The sequence below is a fragment of the Passer domesticus genome, chromosome 2, assembly GCF_036417665.1.
Source record: "Passer domesticus isolate bPasDom1 chromosome 2, bPasDom1.hap1, whole genome shotgun sequence".
NCBI classification, from domain to species: Eukaryota; Metazoa; Chordata; class Aves; order Passeriformes; family Passeridae; genus Passer; species Passer domesticus.
In genome coordinates this window covers 63,513,036-63,532,524 of record NC_087475.1, presented here as the reverse complement: position 1 = coordinate 63,532,524, position 19,489 = coordinate 63,513,036, and the positions used below count along the sequence as shown (strand labels likewise).

General features: G+C 39.6%; 2 long non-coding RNA genes across 2 annotated transcripts; one reads left to right on the top strand and one right to left on the bottom strand.

Moving 5' to 3' along the window:
• Positions 1 to 2: 2 nt before the first annotated feature.
• LOC135295475 (uncharacterized) lies at positions 3 to 16,880 on the top strand. Its single transcript, XR_010357586.1, has 4 exons — positions 3 to 40; positions 1,130 to 1,320; positions 12,298 to 12,379; positions 16,015 to 16,880. It is a non-coding gene; the product is annotated as an uncharacterized LOC135295475 (long non-coding RNA).
• On the bottom strand, positions 13,500 to 19,414 carry LOC135295476 (uncharacterized). The gene is made up of 3 exons (XR_010357587.1): positions 18,571 to 19,414; positions 17,783 to 17,917; positions 13,500 to 13,621 (listed from the first exon to the last, which is right to left on the bottom strand). It is a non-coding gene; the product is annotated as an uncharacterized LOC135295476 (long non-coding RNA).
• Positions 19,415 to 19,489: the final 75 nt, after the last annotated feature.

Below are 19,489 nucleotides of genomic sequence, written 5' to 3'. Positions count from 1 at the left end.
CAGTTTGACCAGCAGTGCAGAAGTAGCTGAGTGAAAGCATGTGGGTATGATGCATGTGTCTCTGTGGCTGCCAAACAACAGGCTGGCCAGGGCTGTGGCTTTGAGCTGCACATTGCTGACCATGCCAGCTGGTCCCTGCTGCGGGGCACGCCGGGCTGAGACCCTGCTCGAGGTGCTCTAAGGGAAGCATCAACTATCTGTCTTTGAAACAGCAGCTCTCATGAGACGTGTAAGGTCACTGAGAGCATTCAAAATCCTAATATAGCCATAATGACATAGACATAAATCAACTGATGCTTGACCTGTGGGGAACGGCCACAGAATAGCCAGAAAATTACAGGATTTGGGCAATGGCTGAGGAATGCTTTTGGAAATGCCCCCCAAGCTCATTGCCCCTACATATGCTCTTTCTCTTCTTCTGGCCTGAAAAGCAGCTTGTGAGCATGAAAAGAATAATAAGCTAATATAAAGTTATTCTTTGTGATTTTATTTTAATATATTGTAACAATTAAAAGCATTAACTCTACCTCCTGATTTCTGTTTCACTAAGCTTCTGACTTCAGTGTTGCACTCTTGGAATGAGTTGTCCAAATCATTCCCAGCTAAAATAAGTGTTCTGTTGGCACTATGTCCAAACTCAATCTAATCAGATGTAATTCTGTGTGTTTAATTCCAAGAAAACTGAAATTACATTAAAATCCAATAGTGGATTCCAGACCTTCTGGTCTCTGAATTTTCAAAACATTCAGACTTGGATCAAGATGTTGATATGGAAAACCTGAAATGTAGGAAAGTTGTCAGTCGTGTTTGATTCTGCCTCTGAACTTTGAAGGCTGGCAAGCTCCTTTCCCCTGTGGTAAGCATAAAGTAATAGCAGTCATGACATGGCACAAAGTCCATAGGGCCAATATTTTAATGAGGTCAGGCTTTTCTTTGGATGAGAAACCTACAAGCAAAGCCAAAATGTGACAAGAAAAACTACTGCGAGTGGAAGATAATTTATCTGAACCAGAGTCTCAACTCAGTGCTGGAGCTGACCTATGCACTGCTAGATAATCTGTATTTCAGATGTAGCTTCAAATCAGAGCCAAGATGGTTGCTTAATGCCAAGACATTTTTTTTTAAGTAGCTTCCTGTAAAGAGCTATTCCTGGGAGACCCTTCCACCGTACTGAGGTAGCTGAGGAAGTTTCCTGATGTGGCTCAGGGGACTGAAAGCCCAGACTGAGGTAGCTGGAGAAGTGATGGGGGCCAAGAGGAAGGCAGACCTGGAGCAAGAAGATCTGAACTAACAGAAATTGTAAGACAACTGATGAATGAGGTAAGGGAAGGAGAAGAAAGCCATGCAGTTCAGCTGACAGAAAAATGCTGTGGAGAAGGAAGCTCTCTTTGCAGGAGACAGCATCCTGAATGATGCTGAGCAGATTGTCTACTCAAGACCACTCACAGTAGCTCACAAAGTGCATTTCTCTGGGCTTGCCCTGAATCCTGAGGTGATCTGGACTTCATGTATCAGCACAGAGCTACAGCCAAAGGCAACAAGAACTCCCTCTTAATTTATATATAATGCATAGTACATGGAAGCCAAAATTGACAGGTTTTTTTTTTTTTTTTGTTATTCAGAATATCAGCTCTCAACAGACAAGTGGGAGTTGTGTCATCCCCTCATTTTACAGGACCATGAAAAATGGTATCATTTGGTAAGCACTGAGCTACTGAACCAATATGTATAATGGCAAATCACATAGGGAAATTAACCATTGTTTGGAGAAAAGGAACAAGGCTTATGGAACAGCTTTTTTTCATCTAAACAAATGCTGATTTGCATGAAATGCATGAAATTCATTAAATGCATTAAATGCATGATACAATCACTTATTCACCTTAAACTCCCTGCTGCAGAAAGGTGAGAAAGAAATGTTTCCAGAAAGTAACTCAAAACCTATGCTGAACTGAAAAACTCTGAGGAAGCACTAATGTGTCTCCACTGACTCCAGAGGGAGCTTTGGACAACTGTCCTCTAATTCCATTGCCAGTAAATCAGGCCAAAGGCTGAAGGCTAAAGCAGGATAAAACAAACTGAGGAGCAGCTCTTGAACACGCAGCACTCTTCCTCTTTGTGCAGATGAAGGCAGAAATCCTTTGGAGGGAAAGTAACAGCTAAAGCCCTGCAAAGTCTGTACAAAGTGGGGGGATTTAAGGTTGCCTGTTCATTTTTTTTCCCTGGCATTTCTTAAATTTTTAGAGATTGGGTCCAAAGCATTCATGCTCTTTTAGCACAGCTTGGTGTGCCAGATGTGCAGGTAGCTGTCATGTATTCAGGCTGTCTCTGTTGCCACATCTAAATACATCAGTCTCAACTTACTGGCCAAAATGGCAACCAAAGACCAGTCATAATACTTGGCCTTTTTTCTTCTTGTTATCTTTTAATTTTCCGTTTTCAGTTGGATACAGGATCTCTTTGAACTTCAGGATTGCTCTGTGAATGTGTGAGCTGGGTTTTAGATCATGCAATCTCTTATTTTAAACAAAATATGCTGAGGTATATTGTAATATTCAGTATATTTAGGAGTAACATTAGGCAATAAAAACATGCCTGAGTGAAGAGGATATTTTAGAGGAAATAACAATTCTTCAGTGATGACTGGATTCTGGCTTTCCTTGTTTTTTTTTGCGAGAGGAAGAAATGTGGCTTTGACAGCCCCCTCTTCTGTACCTGTGTTAAAGGCAGCTGAGATACTCCCTTTGTGAGGCTGAGAAAGAGGTTACAAACAAGTGCCCTAATTCAACGACAGATGTTTCCAGAGAGGATGTAGAGTTCATTTCTAAAAAGCAGTGTTGAGCAGCTTTAAAGGGAGCTTTCCCAGGAGCCACAGAAAATTTCAGCCTGCAGCAGCACCACCAGCAAAATGCCTTTGGCCAGAACTGCTGGTGAGGTGCCACTTCTCATCTTCCCCTTTTCCTGCAGCTCTGGGTGGAAAAGCCACATCAGTGCATATCTGGAACATACCCAATTGTATATGGAAACATTTATAGAGTACAATTATGTGAGTATCATTGCCTTTGGATTGAATTGCATACAGTATCATTCTTCCTGTAGTTCTCCCTCCTATGGCAGTTAGCTGCTGCAATGATTTACACGACTGAATGGGAATATTTGAGTTAAACCTTTGGTTACTACTGTCATGTTAGGAAAACAGCCATGTTACAGCAAGCTACTTTGGTGAAGTTTCACTGGAATAAAAGATATTTTAGGAAAGAAGATTTTGCTTCCATTTCTAACACCTCCTATCAGATATAAGCAGACAGAGTGACAAGTTATAGCTTTTGACACATGACAGGACCCACAGACTGGTACAGCAAACAGTGCTGTGCTTCACAAAGCAAACACAGCTGCACAGTGTTATGCAACCTACCTGCCCTGCTCCTTCTTGGCTCTTCCAGGAACACAATAAGAATTATCAAATTACAGACAATCCAGAATAAAATCTAGAACCAATTACAGACCTCAGTAAAACTAAGGCTGACCTCTTCCTGTATTTATTTTCTGAATCTACTTCCCTCTATGGTCTGTCACAATTTTTCTCCACAGTCTAATTACTGGCTGATTTGTCGCCAGGAATCAAACTTCAAAACCCTTTTGCTTCAACTCAGTAATTTCTCCCTCTGCAGTAGCTCGAAGTGTTGGCACTGCTCTCTTGTTTTCAGTTATTTCAGACTGAATATCTTATTACATCCATGATCTGATTCAATTCATGCAGCATTGGCTAGGGTCACAGGAAATGTTGGATGTGCCTTTTAATTCCAAGTGGTAATTTCAATCTAAATATTGTCTTACTGTAAATTCCAAGCAAGCTGGAAGACACTATTATGGTAATACAAAAAATTAAAATTTGGTTTTGAGGTGGCGCTGTTTCCGAATTAGAATTCCTATTAGTGCCAAATTGTACACAAGTTACAATCTGTGTAGTTTTACCTATATCCCATGCTTTCTTTACAGTAAAAGGAAGTGAGCAGGCAGGTCTGAGGCAGTGCATCTGACCTAGTTCAGACATTTAAAAAGGAATCAGGCCCCAATATCACTGCTCCTCTCTAATGACTCACAGCCAGCTCAGACACAGGCATTGACACAATACAGTCCAATTTGCTCAGAGGGATCCTACACAAAAGCTTTAACTTAAAAAGTCAGTATATCAAAAGCTTACACCTACATGAAAATAAGACCTTGACTGTGCTTATACAACCTGCTGAGAGCACAGGTAGAGTGTGGGTGCAGAGCCCAGGGAACAGGAACTGGTTGCTGTCAGCAGAACTGCTCCAGACTACAAGGACATGATGGCTCCCTCTTTTCTCCTACGTGCCACAGTCACCTAGATCCCATGAATTGTGCCTTTCCATCCCTCCCTGTCTGTTTGTTCAAAATCACAGGTGCTGGACCTAACACCTTGGGCATAAATGCCACCAAACCCAATGTTTGTAATTATTTTTCACTGGCATGTGGCCTGTGAGACCAGAGATGATGAAATACCATGTGTCTGATGTACTTTGCTATGAACAAATGCATACATATCATGTGATTCTCCCTGAGAGAACAGGCTCACAAAAAAATTGAAAGCAACAACTTCCTGATTCTTTGGTTCACTTCCAACACATCTAAAATTAGTCTGCAGATTGTCTTAATTTGCAGTAATCAGCCAATGTCAGCTGTACATTGCAGGAGTGGGACATAATTCTGCCACTCCTCGAAATAAAAAGCCAGCACAAAGAGGAGTTGAATTAGGAAGCTTTCTCCATAATCTTCCCTCTATTTAAATAGGCTAATCCACACTAACTTTTTCTCCAAATTTTGCCTCAGACTTTCTTTTCCAATCCAGATATAAATTTTGAGGTTATAAACTCATTAATCACACTGTCTGCCTTGGTTCACTGCAAGTCTGGGTGTCCATCAGTCCAAACACAATGATCTGCCTTACAAGATGTAGTTCAAAACATAATTCTTTGATGGCTGAAGTAATTACAATCTATGAAACTGTCAGAAAAAAATAGCTTATTTCCATTTTTAGGAAAAAAGGCAAGTTTTTAAGTTTAAAAGTGCTGTAAGTACTCCTAGAAAAGAACAATAGGAAAAGGATATTTAGGCTTCAAAACCCAGCAGCACTTTACTGGAAGATTGTGTTGATCCCACCAGCCCCAGCCACCATCCCTGGAGGTATTTAAAAGATGTGTAGGTGTGGCACATAGGGACAGGGTTTAGTGATGGACTTGGCAGTGCTGTGTTAATGGCTGGACTCACTGTTCTCAAAGGTCTTTCCCAACCTAAACAATTCTATGATTCCTTGATTCTATGCTATTAACCAAATACCCAATTCACCCCCATACCAGATCATGAACTTTTAAGAGATAGGTTTCAGGGTCTATATGTGATAAGGAGTAAAAAACACTATTTTTGTCTTTCAGAGGCCACAAACCCATCTGAGACTTCAACAAGTAGTAAATGTAACACTTATTGCAGTGTATCCACAGTGTATGTCATTCTCTAGCACAGAAACAGCAGCCCCGATTCTGAGTTCAAGGAGTTCATGTTAAAACTTTGAGATCACAGATCACTTTTCCTGGAATTTTACATACTCTTCTTGAAAACACCCTGAAAAGCTTATTCTGAGGCAATGAACCAAGGTCAGATGGATTCTGTTTTCAGTCTGTTTGCATATTTGCACAAGTTTAGAAAGCTCTTATCAGTTCATTTAAACAGGGTAAAGTAAAGAAAAACAAACCAGAGGGCAAAAAAAGGCCCCTTCAAAGAACCTGATTCACACAAGACACAAGTAATAGGTAAATCAGATTTCTTGATTTGGGTTCCCTACTTTTATGTGCACTTAAGTGCTACTACAGTAGCCCAAATTCCCCCCAGGTTCCCTTGGAATCCTCCAAGGACCACAAAAATAGTTGCCTATGGGGACAAAGCAGTGCCATGACCTAGGTCTGCTTGTTTGTCTATCAGCAGAGCCCTTTCTCCAGCTCCTTCCTCTTCTCAGCTGTCAGTCTTCACAGATCTGGTAGGAATGTAATTATTCTGAAAACCTTTCTCCCTCTGTTTCATTTGGTTGAAACAGGACAAGAAATGTAAAAAGCATTTGTTGAGGGGATGGGATGGGGAGAGGTCAGCAAATGAAGTGGTCATATGGACTTGTACTTTTTTAGAAAAGCTGGCTTAAAACTCCAGGAAAAATTTAGACAGTGAGGAACACCCACAAAATAGGAAGGGAAAGAAATAGCACTAGGATTATTATTAGCATGACCAAAAAAGAGAGAGCTAGTCAGTGACAAGAATAGATATCAATAATTAAACCTTCAGGTTTAGGAATTTTCAGAAAGCAGTTTTCATTTTAAGTAACCCAGTACATAGTGAAACTAATAATATCCAGTATTTTTTATGTCAATGTTCTAAAGAGGTACTATTATTTTTTAAAATTATGTTGTTTAATATCTTAATTGTAATTTAAATGCCCAGAGAAGTTATTAATTTGAAATTAAGCCTGTGGGTTCAAAGAGTATGTTCAGCTTTTCCTGATGGAGTGAGAGAACAGATATTTTTTGATTCTTTTGCAGATCAGAGTAAAAAAATGTGACTTAAAATGATTTGTCTTGCTGAAAATCAACTGAAAGCATTGGATATCATTTGTAGTTCACTAAAGTGTTACACACACTGCCAAAGAGACAACTTCAAGTTCTGATGATCAAAGATTTTCCAGAATCTCAGTGCATTTCAGCAGGTTGTCATGCTGTTACTTTGTGAACAGCCATGTTCCCATGAAGGCCCATAGCCAGTGATGGATTTACCCCATCAAACAAGGACTTTTGCCAGTCGCCATCCCAAATTCCAACTATTTTAGGAGAGAGAAAGAGCCACTACCAGGATTTAATTCACCTTGTCCTACAGGAGGCATCTAAACTCAAGTAAATCACCCTTCACAATGGGGATTGTTCTTCACTGATTAGGAGGGACTCATGAGTGATTGCATAGGTCTAACCTGTGGACATCTAAAGGTAGGAAAGATGCTCCTACTGTGATGCCTGCTTGTGTGGGGACTGGATCTGGCCTCACTGAGGAACACAAACATTGCTCTCAGCTCATGTCATCGTGAACTCCAGTCCCTGCTTAAGAGATAATGGCATTTCACAGCATGAAGGAAGGAATACTTTAGATTCATAAACAAGGGAAGTCATTTACACTTCTGTGAGGCTTCTTATTTTTGGAGAATAGAGCCAGATTCCTCTTGATATCTCACATTATAAAAAGACTCACTTTTAGCCTGGCATTCTTCAAATAGATTAGCTTCTATCCATATTTATTTGCTTATGTGTTTTTTGCCCATCTCTGAAACATTTTCCCATAGGGTAGGTGGCAAAGAATGTATGTGCTGGGAAGATTAAGGTACGATTTGAACAGCACTTTTTGGTTCATATTTTAATTCCTAATTACCTTGCTTCATAGAACTCCATCCCATCAAGATTCCTGTTACTCAAGCAGAGCAATGAGCAAACTGAAGCTTCAAATATAATTTAAAGCTTCCTTAATTTAGGCTGTGATACTGAAGTTAAACTGCATCCCTAATTTAGTACTCACAAAGGCAAACCAGTTTGGTTTTTTGCTTCACTGTAACTGATTTTTCTCAGTTAAATTTCAGGTTTGATTAGCCACTTGGGTTCAAAGAAACAGGTAGAAAAAGTTAAAGTTTGCTTCCGGAAGATTGGGTAGAGGATAGAAGAGAACTTTTTAGATAGGATTGTAACTAGAGGTCTTCCTTAGAAAGAAATTCCACTAAGGGGGAATAAAAAACAAAGAAAGAGATTCTGAAGAACAATTCCCTACACATGAAGTCCTTGTGGGGGACAAAATTGCACTAAAGGAATACTTTTGATAAACTGGAGCTGGGAGAAACTTCTCTTAAAATTTTAAATAGTTCCATCCCAGGATTCTCTACATGAAGCTTGCACCCAGTGAAGAAATATCTATTTTGACCAAACCCCATTTTAGCCCCATTTTGCTTCCTCTTCTGTCCACTGAGCTGTGCTAATCTGTACCCTGCATGTTCTGTCACTTGTCAGGCAATATGCTTAGAAGTCTCCAGCCTTGCTTCAGTCCCCTGGCAGCAAGTCAACCAGTCAGCTGGCAAAGCTGGATAATTACTGCTTAGCCCTAAAGAGCTTAAAGTGTGTTTGCATGGACCTGTGTCCTGGCAACACCAAAGCATTGAACCAGAGGGCAAATTTTCCTTCCTCTGAACAATTTCTGTAAGGGAAGGAACACGGGGCACTTTCAAAGAGATGCTAAATGGTGGTTACCAGGAAGGACTACCAGGGACTACATTCTTCCTCTCTTCCTTCCTTTAGAGAAAACTGCACAGGGCTCCACTGGCCTAAAGGGTTTTTTGGGAACTGAGTTTGTGGAAGTACGTAGAAGACCTGAAAAGCAGGCTGTGGTAGATGCAAGACAGACATAGACAACAGATTACACATTCTAAGTAAAGCTGGTGTTTATTTATTCAGTGTAATTTGCTCGTGATAACTTCTGTCTTTTGAGATTCTCCTGATTGTTATTGTTGTTTTTCATGGCTGAAGCAGCTTGACTGGCTCCATGTGGAAGAAATAACACACAGGTGAGGATGATAAGGAATGTAATTATGTAATACTAAGCCACATTCAGCACTGCTCCTCTTGGCTGGCTGCTCTGTGGTGTCTGTGTACAGTGTGTAGGATGCTACACTGGAGCACCACCAGCAGCTGCAGAATGGCCACCCTTCATTTCATAGTCATGCCTGAAGTTAGGAGATCCTAGAACCACAGAATGGAAGCCCTAAAGTACTTCCTTTCTCACTAAATCATCTTGAAATTGTTGGCAATCAGGTTATAGGACCCTGCTCATGGTCTGAATGCAAAGCATTAAAACCATCTTCAGTATTTGACCTAAGGCACCCTCATGTTTCAGTTGTGCTGCTTGTAGCCACATAACTCCAGTAGCACTCATGCAGTTGCATTTGTATTGCAAATTGATAAGCACTGGTGTGAGTCAAAGCTGTGTTAAACATGATAGATGCAGGGAGAGAATTAGCAAGACAGTCTGGAGTCCCATGTAAGCACCACCAAAGTAATGAGGGGAGTTGCATCCTACCTCATTATTCAGCACTTGTCTGCAAAACCAAACTCAAACTGCTTCGGGACCAGATTTGCTGCTTGGTCACAAAAGATCTGTGGAAGTCTTCCGAAGCAGCCTAAACTGTGTGTCCAGAGAAAAATATACTGCTTGGTCAGGGGGTTCTCTGGGTGATTTTCATCCCTATAAACCAGCCCGGCTGTGCCTGACCTCTCCAAACAATTTTGGATCACATGGCTGAGTGACAAACCACTCTGTGGTCTTTCCTGGAGGAACACTGGCCTTGCTGTCAGACAGGGTAGATGGAAAGTATAAGAAGCCTTAAACTGGGATGAGAGAAGAGTAGATGTTCAGGGAGATGTTTAAGAAATGCTTTAAGCTTTGGGTTTGCAGCAGAAACATAAAGAGATCTTTGGAGGGTTTCTTAAGACTCAGAGGCTGTGGTTTGGTGTGCACCCCTGAACCTTGAGCATTAGGTACCACAACTACATTGTGCCTAAGCATCTTAATCCAAATTTATTCTTGAACTATATTCTACCTATGTCCCCTAAAATGTTAGATGGGCCACAACTCTGAGGAGATCAGAACTTATTATCTGGCAAAAAAATGGCACCCAGCATCTCAGGGATCTGATTAGTGATTTAGAGATTCTTTTCATGTTTTTATGTGGTTGTGATAATACTTAATATGTGATGTTCCAGTGCAAACTTCTCTTACAGCAACAATACCAATCACAGCTTGCAATGTTATTGTGTTTGTCCATTAACTGCACATTTCTTTTTCCTAATTCAGGTGGGGAGTTTTTTGGAAAAGTGTGCATGGGGCAGTTGAATTTTTTATGGATAAGCATCTCCAAAACAAACAAAAAAATTTTGAAAATGTGCTAAGGGCAAGTCCGTTCTCTAGTTACTGATGCACTCCCTTAAGTCTGTCTAGCAAAATAAATGGCATCTTAATATTTTTTTTGTTTACTTAGCAAATTCTGCAATCCTGATGTGATCTTTGTTCTCTTGGCTGGTTAAACTATGGTAGCAGAAACATAAAACTGTAGTGCTTCCATTGATGATGCATGGGAGGGAGTGACAAGCACTTCACTTGGAGAACCTCAGAGGGCTTAGGTACTGAAGCTGGGACTTGGATGGAATGTCAGTTCCTGATTCCACTTTGTTATGAAACCTGCCAAAAAGCCATTGCCCAGCCTCAGACATGAGTGTCCTGGGGAAGTGAACGCATCTGGATACCGGCCCTGTTGAAAGGCCTGGGTTCTCACTTGTTTATTCATCCTGACCAGCACTCATAGGGACAAGGAACAACTGGCTGGGCACAGATCCACATGGTCATTTCAGGGATTCTTTGGGTTTGCTTGGTCCATCTTATCCCAAAAAGAAAGTAGCAAGGGACATGAAAGATGAATGAAATCTGTCTCCCTGACATGAGGAAAGAGGTCTCCAGCCTGTACTAATCTGCAGAGCTCACAGTCAGACCTCCTTCACTCAGGTGCAATCACACAGGTCAGGTCTGGAGTCTGCACTGGCCCAGATGTCAGTTGAGAGAAAGCCATTGGATACACAGGCATACAGACCTGGAAATGGCATTTGGACTCTGGTTGGGAAATAGTCAAATCCTTGAGAAACTAGACATTTGTGCACTTTCAGAAGTTATTGAAATTCAAATATTCATTCTTCTCCTTGCCTGGGGAAAGAGAATGCTCCTCAGGGAGGAAACTGGTCTCATTAGAGAGCTTCTGCAGCTGAATACACAAAGAGCCGGCCTCTCCTGGCTGATGGTCATTGTCCAAGGGAGCCTTTCTCCTCACACCCTTTCCATCTGCTACAAGGATGGTGCCCAGAAAATTGGGAGTGGCTAGAGCAAGCAGCTAAACTGGGCACCACTCTGCTGCTTATCCCCTTTCCTCCAAATGAGAACTTGACACTTCTTTTACACTTGATCTTGCTGCAGCTCATCCACCCAGGCCATGGGACTTGCTGGGAAAGAGCAAATCAAGATGTGATCCAGCTGTATCCTGATGTCCCTAGAGATTGCTGTTCCTGTCTGATGGGGTTAAATAACTTCAGGGCTAACATAAACCATTATGGTGTACCCAGTTACCTGGCAACTGGAGTCCTACCATCCAGTTACATCTTAGCTTTTATACACAGGTTTTTATAATTTAATTTGGTTTTGCTTGTTTGTTTGTTTAATCTGCCCCCATTAAATTATTTCATGAGCTGTGGGCTAAAAGTGTGTTCTGCCATTAAAGTCCTCCTTCACATGAATAGAATACCTTTAGTCATGGTAGGCCTGATTTACAGATAAGAAAGGTGTGGGCATGGAGCAGTGACAAGGACAAGTCTGCCCTTTGAAAATGGAGTCAGTGGAATGCATAGCTATAAGGTGAACTTCTGAAAGTGATACATGCAGGAGCTCTTAAGGATTTCAGTGCTAAGGTGGTTGATCCCTTATCCAACTCCCAGCCTTTTACAAGTTAATATGTAGAACCAACATCTACATAACAAAGCAGTTCACCAAATGTTGATAACTCTTCTCTGAAGTTAGAAAACAAAGGAAAGACTGAACAGGCTGTACTTAAGGCATTGAACTTTCCCGCAGGAGGCCTTATTACATTCCTGGCTGCACCTGAAACCCTCTGTGATTTTGATCAATGTATTTTCTACAGTTTAGTCTCTGTATTGGATTTGAAAAAGAAGAGGAAATAGCTCACAGCAAGGATGTTTAACATTGTAGGATCTTAAAGATTTAGATAGAAGAAATACTAATCCACTGATGGAAGCTAACTTGCTTAATTTAGGGTGATTAGACTTCTTCCAGGGAATCCAAATTCAGACACATTCCTTGGATAGTCAGGACCAGTTGGGACCCTTCTGTCTTTATCTCAAACTAATGAAAGAGAGAACACCACTGACCACAAGTAAAATTGTGGTGAACACAAAACCATTGACCTCCACGACTGAAAGAATTGGAATTGACCATCCCTTGAACATTGGCCTAGGAGAGTTGTGTGCCCCAAACTTGACCCCAAGAATTGTTTATACCATACACCAGTGCTTATGCATGATGCCCAGAGGAAGCAGCAAAGAGGAGTGACATCTGAAATGGTAATTCTGTTTTGGTGCTTAATTACAGGTCTGGGCCAAGCACTCTACTGAAGAATGTGATTTACATATCAAAAGCACTTCCTGGACTCCTGCATCTATTGTTTTAACAAGTGAGTTTTGTATTGTAGAAAGGGGTCAGAGCCCTGCTTTGGCCATTTAATGACCAGGCCAGAGGCAAGATTCAATTGAAGCAATTTCACCCCATTCCTGAGATTTTCAAGAAGAAAAATACAGGAAAGGTAGGGGGTTGAGGAAAGAGAAGGGAAGGAAAACTGTTGAACATGTGGTGTTTAAATGAGCAGTAGTAATAAAAAAACATAGCCCTTAAAGACAAACAAGTGGAACAAAAAAGATACATAGTTCCCTTTCCAGGCACATGAAGAATTTGAAATTAATTATTCTGTTCCATTGCTAAACTATAAAGCATGATTTGTATCTATGACTCCAATAAATTAATTTTACTTAAAGTTTTATGACATTAGAATTAGGAAAAAATTGCCATTTTGGCAAGGCTTCTTTATTCTTCCAGCTTCTCTCACAGAAGCAAAAGCTCCCCTGAATAGCAGAACTTCTATCACCTTTTTAGAACCATCTTCATTTTTCCATGGGAAGAGAAACTGACAGGGTGACTGATGAATTGTCACACACCATGACTTGCACTTAGAGAAACATGAAAAAGCTGTGAAGCGCAGTGTGAGTGATTTCCTAGGCTACAAAAAAGAACATTGAACCTTGTGGTGATCCAAAGACTCCTGTCACTGGGAAAGATTAAGGGTTTCAGGAATATTTCAAATGAAGCTGAGAACTCAAATGGTCCATGTCCAGTTTATAGCTCCAGCTTTTTCCCCTAAGCAGCTTGTTTATTTTCCTTTCCCCATGTATTTCAAGAACTAATGGTTACACATCACTTTGGGGAAAACGAAACACAGTAGACCCAGATTTGTTGCTTAATTGATTCATCTTCATTTCAAATTCTCAGTCTATTTTTTGATGTTGCTGTTTAATAAACATGACCATCTATCTCCCTTAACTGTGGTGCTCTGTAAATCATCTGTAGAGCTGCTATATCACAGATTAGTGTAGCATTTAATGTATATCAAGACCTATATATGGAGTAGACTTCATAATGAGCATATGGTAGAATACTACAATGCTGCCAGTGGCAACAAAATGCATTCATACAGAACATACAGTATGGTTTCTTTTCAAAGCTATTTATTTCTGTATGCTTTAATATAGGAGTATATAAGACACCTTCAGTGTTAGATTTATTGTGGGTTGGGGCATGCTTGGCTGCCCAGTTGGTCTTACAGGGAATTTCCAACTTGTCCGGAATCTTCAGTCCCTCTGACCTTAACAAAGAATAATCCTTACATCAACAAACAGCAACACTGCTTCCATTAAAAACAAAACACAAAAAAATACTCCAATCCCAGAAAGCATTGAGCATTTCCTCACAGGAAATAAAAAGTGCATATCAGTGTTCTGCAGTGTCAAAAGCTAGACACATACTTCAACATCCTCTGCATAAAGGCACATAATGGGAAAAGTGCCATAAAAGGTCAGGCCTTCTAACAAAATCTGCTCTCTGGCAGTGAGTTAGAAAAGAACAGGGTAAGTAAATATGAAACTTCCTTTAAATATTATCCTAGGCTTTGAACACTCATAGCTCAGAGATTTCTCAGTGGGAGACCCTCATGAGCAATCTCAGTCAAGTGCTCTCCCTTGACTTGTTCATGCAATTTTAGTGCTTCCAGAATCTTAAAAGAGAAAGTTCTGAAAGTTGAATTGCAGGAGGAAAACTACTTTTTTTGCGTTCTTAGGATTAAAGTTGTACATTGTAACAAAAAACTCTTCTCTTGACAATTAATTTTATAAGTTCACATTTTGACGGCAATCATAAATAATGTAATGTTGCTCTGGGCTTCTGATAAAATGGGATGCTTCTATCATCTGTAACAATCTTTCCAATACACATCCAAAAAGCAATTGCTTGATTTTATGTAGCTTTTCAACAGCCCATACAGTGACTTGCAAATTATTTCCAACAGAAAAAATGCAAACTGTTTTTAAATTGTTTGCACCAAGTAATAGAAATCCCACAAAACCTGAGATATAAGTCATTACCTCTTATAAGGTTAATGTGTATGTTCCTTCCCAGAAAGATAGCTGAGAGCAATTTGCTAAAGCATTTGCTTAAAATTAGCAATTACCTTGTCTTTCAATAACACAATTACACAACTAAAGGCAATTTGGTGAAAGATGTTACACCTCATCAAACACATTCTACCATAAATTTTACATTTTTAGTACAGGAAACTGCTTTATTCCTGAGGGTCAAAGACAATGTCTGCTCTACAGAAAGCAGATGGTGATAATGGATACAATACACTATCCATAAATAGCATTCACTTTGCCTTACTTATTATTTATTGCTAGAGTCCAATAACAGAAAATCAATCTACTTTAGCCTCACCATTACTAGACTCAGTGCAACCAATTTTGTATCCTTTTGGAATTATATAAATCAAGGTTGTAAGTTCATTTTCCTGCTCCACAAACACTTCATATTTTTATACTCATCCTCAGTGAGTGACATGTATGATTACACTAATGTCACCTTCTTTCAGATGCCTTAATAGATTGTGCAGTCAGCACTGGGACCAACTCTTTGTAAAAATACTTTATTTACTCTCTTCCAGTCTAATAAAAAGCAAACAAACAAACAAACCCCCAGAAGACACCACCAGACTCTGTTTCCTTGGGTATTTTTCCAAGAATACATTCAGGATGTGCATGCAAAATATAATTATCCACAACACACCAATATATTTTTTTTTTTAATTCAACCCTATGCATGTAGGCTTTTCTCAAAGCCTTGATCTCCAGATTCTTCTTTCCTCAGGGCTTTCCAACAAACATAAAGCTTAAGGCAAAATGTTACTTAGACTCCATAAACTCCCCATGCCTGACCACTTGACCTCTGATCACCCAGGCTGCTGCTTAGCTGATTTCCCAGCAGACTTGGCCTGTGCCAACTAGAACAGTTCAAGGGTAGTGCACGTTAAACACCATTTCCAGTGGCTCTATGGATAACCCTGCTCCAGGTCTGCTCTCTACAGACTCCCTCAATGCTATCTCAGCAGGTGTTGCACCCTCAAATACTACATGCTTTCATTTAAGTGACCTAATTTATTTTTTTTTAACTGTGGAAAAGAAAACTGTGGAAGTGAAACTTTTAAACAAAAGGTACTGAACAGCCACTTTCAAATACAATGAACTGGATAAAAAACCTTGCAGACATAAGCAAGTTTTGTTTGAAGGCCAGAGGATGACAAAGAGCACAGGGGAGGTCCAGGGCCATTTGAGATGTAGTGTTGATTGGCCAGTCTGATCTTAAGGGGAATACAGCTCTAAATAATATGGACATGAGCTAGGCTATGCCTCCAGGCAGGGAGAGAGGCTGTGTCCTGGCCATCTACAGTTTAGCAGAGGCATAGCTAAATATGCCTCCAATTTTTGTGTGACTGAGAACCAGACTGAGCTGTATGATAGTGATGCTCTCACCACTCACAAACTTAAGTAGGTGGGTACAAAAATGGCAAAAGCAGATCTGCTGACTGAAAAGATATTTTGATAGCTGAAAAATGTGATTCATGTCACAATTCTTGAATGAAGTCTCCTTTGCAAGGACAATGCTTCAAAACTGCCTAGAAAGTGACAAATTTCTTCTGGTATTCTTCAGGTCAATTCAAGTCCAAGTCTGTATTAAACAACAAGATCCTACATGAAGTCCCACCTTCTCATCTAAAGTTATTTTGGAAGCTCACTGAAACCACTGGGCTCACAGCAGACAATGCTCTATTTGGAATATTGAGGAACCTCCACCCTTCTGGGAATTCCCCGTTCCCAGAATGCTGCACATTTATTGCTCCTTCATTTAGTGCACCAGACGAAGTTGAAATGAAGGTAAATGGACAATATAAACTCTTGCATGACATTATAATTAAATGGGTGACTTGTCAAAATTTTTGTTTAACAGGATGAGCACACTTAGCCAGATCCCATATGTGTGTTAATTATAGCAAGAAAGCAAACAAAATGTCAATATTTAAAACAAGTCCTACCAACAGGAAATGGTTATCAAGCTGTGATAAAATGTTTATCAGGAAATGTTTTTACACTATCCAAAACATTTCCTGTCTGTAACCTTTTTTTGTGGGAAAAGGAATATCTGTGGTGCTAGAAATAGAATCTTTGCAAAGAATTAAATGACAGTGCTTATAGAAAATGATAATAATCACAGATCTAGCTTCTTTCCTGTTTTCTTCCTTGTACATAGTATGATGTAACTCCAAAAGAAAACTGTTTTCAGAAGTTACATGGGCATCACTAAAGTTTGTACTTCACAGATTTAAAAATAATTCAAAGCAAATTTTCATAGGTAATATCTAAGCAATGTAATAATGGAGGGAGTGGAAACTTGAGCCTTTGCTCCCTGAGACTAACAATGAAATAGTATTTCTATTAAAATATCTGGAAAAGATCAAAAGAGATTAATTAGGCTGAAAATACTATTGAAGGTATCAAAAGATGATACTCAAGGGGAAGGGGAGCCAGAGATTATCTGCTGAAATGCTTACTCAAAAATCATGAAGAATTATATTTCCATAATCATGACTTTTCAAAACCAGGAAAATTCAGATTTGTTGCAAACATTATGGGTAGTGTCACAAATTTACAACAGAGCTTGCATTTAATAAGCAAATACTCGTCAGGATCAACCTATAAGACATTACTGAAAATAGAAGCATGATAAACAATTCTTCCTAGATTTTTTCTATCAGCCATACGACATCTAACTTGTAGTCTGTTATTCCATTCTTAAAATAGTCCATCCTCCCAAAAAAGAACAGTGAACTTTAATGGCTTTTTAAAGGGAATTCAGCCACTAAAATGGCTCAAGTATTTGGAAAAATTAGGTTATTGTGAAATAATCTTTTTATTAATCAACACTTATATAAAAGACATTTTGCTTTGATAAAAACTGTTATTTTTTCCTATTTTAACTGCAGGTTCTATACCTCATATATATTGGGGTTTTCTTTCTTTCCTGTACATGGAAAATGCAATGGAACTAATTTCTTGTACAATGGAACTAATGATAAAATCCTGAAAGTGGAAAGAACTTCAGCAGGTCATCTGATCAATTTTCATGACCAGAATTAGGATCAACAAAAGTTACTTGAATTTTGATCTACAATCTCAAATCATGGAAACTGCAACTTCACCGGGCCATCAACTCCCAACTTCCTTATTATCACTGTGAGAGCAGTTTTCCCTATTGCCAAAGCTGAATCTCTTTTGCTTCAATATTTTTCCTGATTTTTCCTGATCCTGATGCAGCGATCAAAAATTATCCTTACTCTTTGCAGTAGCATTTTCTCACAACCCGGCAACATTTCTTTTCTGCCTTAAGATACTATTTTTTGACATCCCAGTATGAGGTTTACCTGTTTTGATGTGATGCTACTGTACAAGCTGGACTGCCTTGCAGTGCACCATCAGTCCTTCCTGGCTTCATGTCAAACAGAAATGGAATGAGCACCATCCTAGTCATTAATTGAAATATTGGAAGGATCTACAAGCTGCTTGTAAGATGAGACAGGCACATATTAGAATCATACAATCATAGAATAGTTTTGGGTTTGAAGGGACCTTTAAAGGTCATCTAGACTAACCCCCTGCAATGAGCATTCCTTTCCATTCCAGTTCCCTTTCATTCATTGCTGCCGAGTTCTAAATTTGGCATTACATTTAGGAAAGAAGAAAAACAACCCAGGGATAGTTTAAATGAAAGGAAGAAAATGAGACAGGAGTTCAACAAATGGCATGTAAGGAAAGGCAGAAATAACTGGATCAGGTTTTTACTTGAAGGCATAAATAATGGAAGCCACTTTCCACTTTCGCTGTCAGAAATTTGTGCACCATTTCTTGTTTGAACTCCTGAGGCTTTAATATAGCTCCACTGCTTTTTATTATGGTTTTTTCATTTCCATTAAATTAAAATGCCACTCAGTACCTAATATTTTCTCATTGTAAGGAAGGCATAAATGGCAATTACCTTTAAACTCTTTCCAATAAGCTAAAAAAATAATCCCTTTAGCTGTGTCTTATTTTCAAACCATTGATCATCTTCATGCAGCCTATGCCACTTTCACCATCCCTATCCATATGTATTTGCATTATATGCAGCATCTTAATAACTGGCCTAAAATACTAATTACTAGATGCAAATTACCTTTCAATTACTGTTGATTCATGTCTTGGCACATTCATGAATGAAACTAGCCTTTTTCACTTCTACATGCTCTGGCATTCAGCTGTTGTTCACTGAACTCAATCCTTTAGCTAAATGTTTCAGAATGCATTTTGTCTGCTTGTAGATCCACATCTATTGCTTGTAGATTTAGGGACATCATCAACAGAGCAAGTATGGAGAACATACAAGTATGGGACCTCTGCTTCTTTGGTAACTGTAAGGACAGGTTTTTGTAACTTTAGGTACTTACACAAACCTCCTTTTTGGACAGCCAAAGGCTCGCATCTGAGTACATCAATCTTTAAAATGTCAAAACATCCTTATGAAGCTGTCATTCCCACAAGAAAAACTGAGGTCATAAAGAAATTGAATTTTTGATGGGCGTTCCTTAGCTCCAGAGCAAACTTTCTCCTTCTGAATAAGGTCTCCACTGCAATAATGTAACAATATCATGGATATGGCAGCAAGGGTCTCTAAGTATTTCCCACAGCAAAACAGCAGGCAATTGTCACACAAGGTAAGAGACACAACCAGGCATAACAGCCAGGTTATTGCTTTTAGAAAAACCTATCAAATGTATCTTCTTTGGGGGTGCCTAATCAAGTGTATCTTCTTTGGGGGTGCCTAATTTTAAACATAAGCCATAGGAGATAGAGAATACTTAATACCTCCTCACTTCCTTTGGGAAAACAAAAATCAAATTATTGGGGGTTGGAATAGCAATATTTGACATTCCCCTTTGACCATGTGTCTTTCCGTGTGTGCTTGACACATGTATTTTGGCCCAGGCAACAGCCTGGAACGGGCTGCCCAGGGATGCTGGAAGCACCGTCCCTGGAGGTGTTTAAGGAAAGACTGGATGCGGCACTCGGTGCCCCGGTCCAGCTGTCACAGTGGT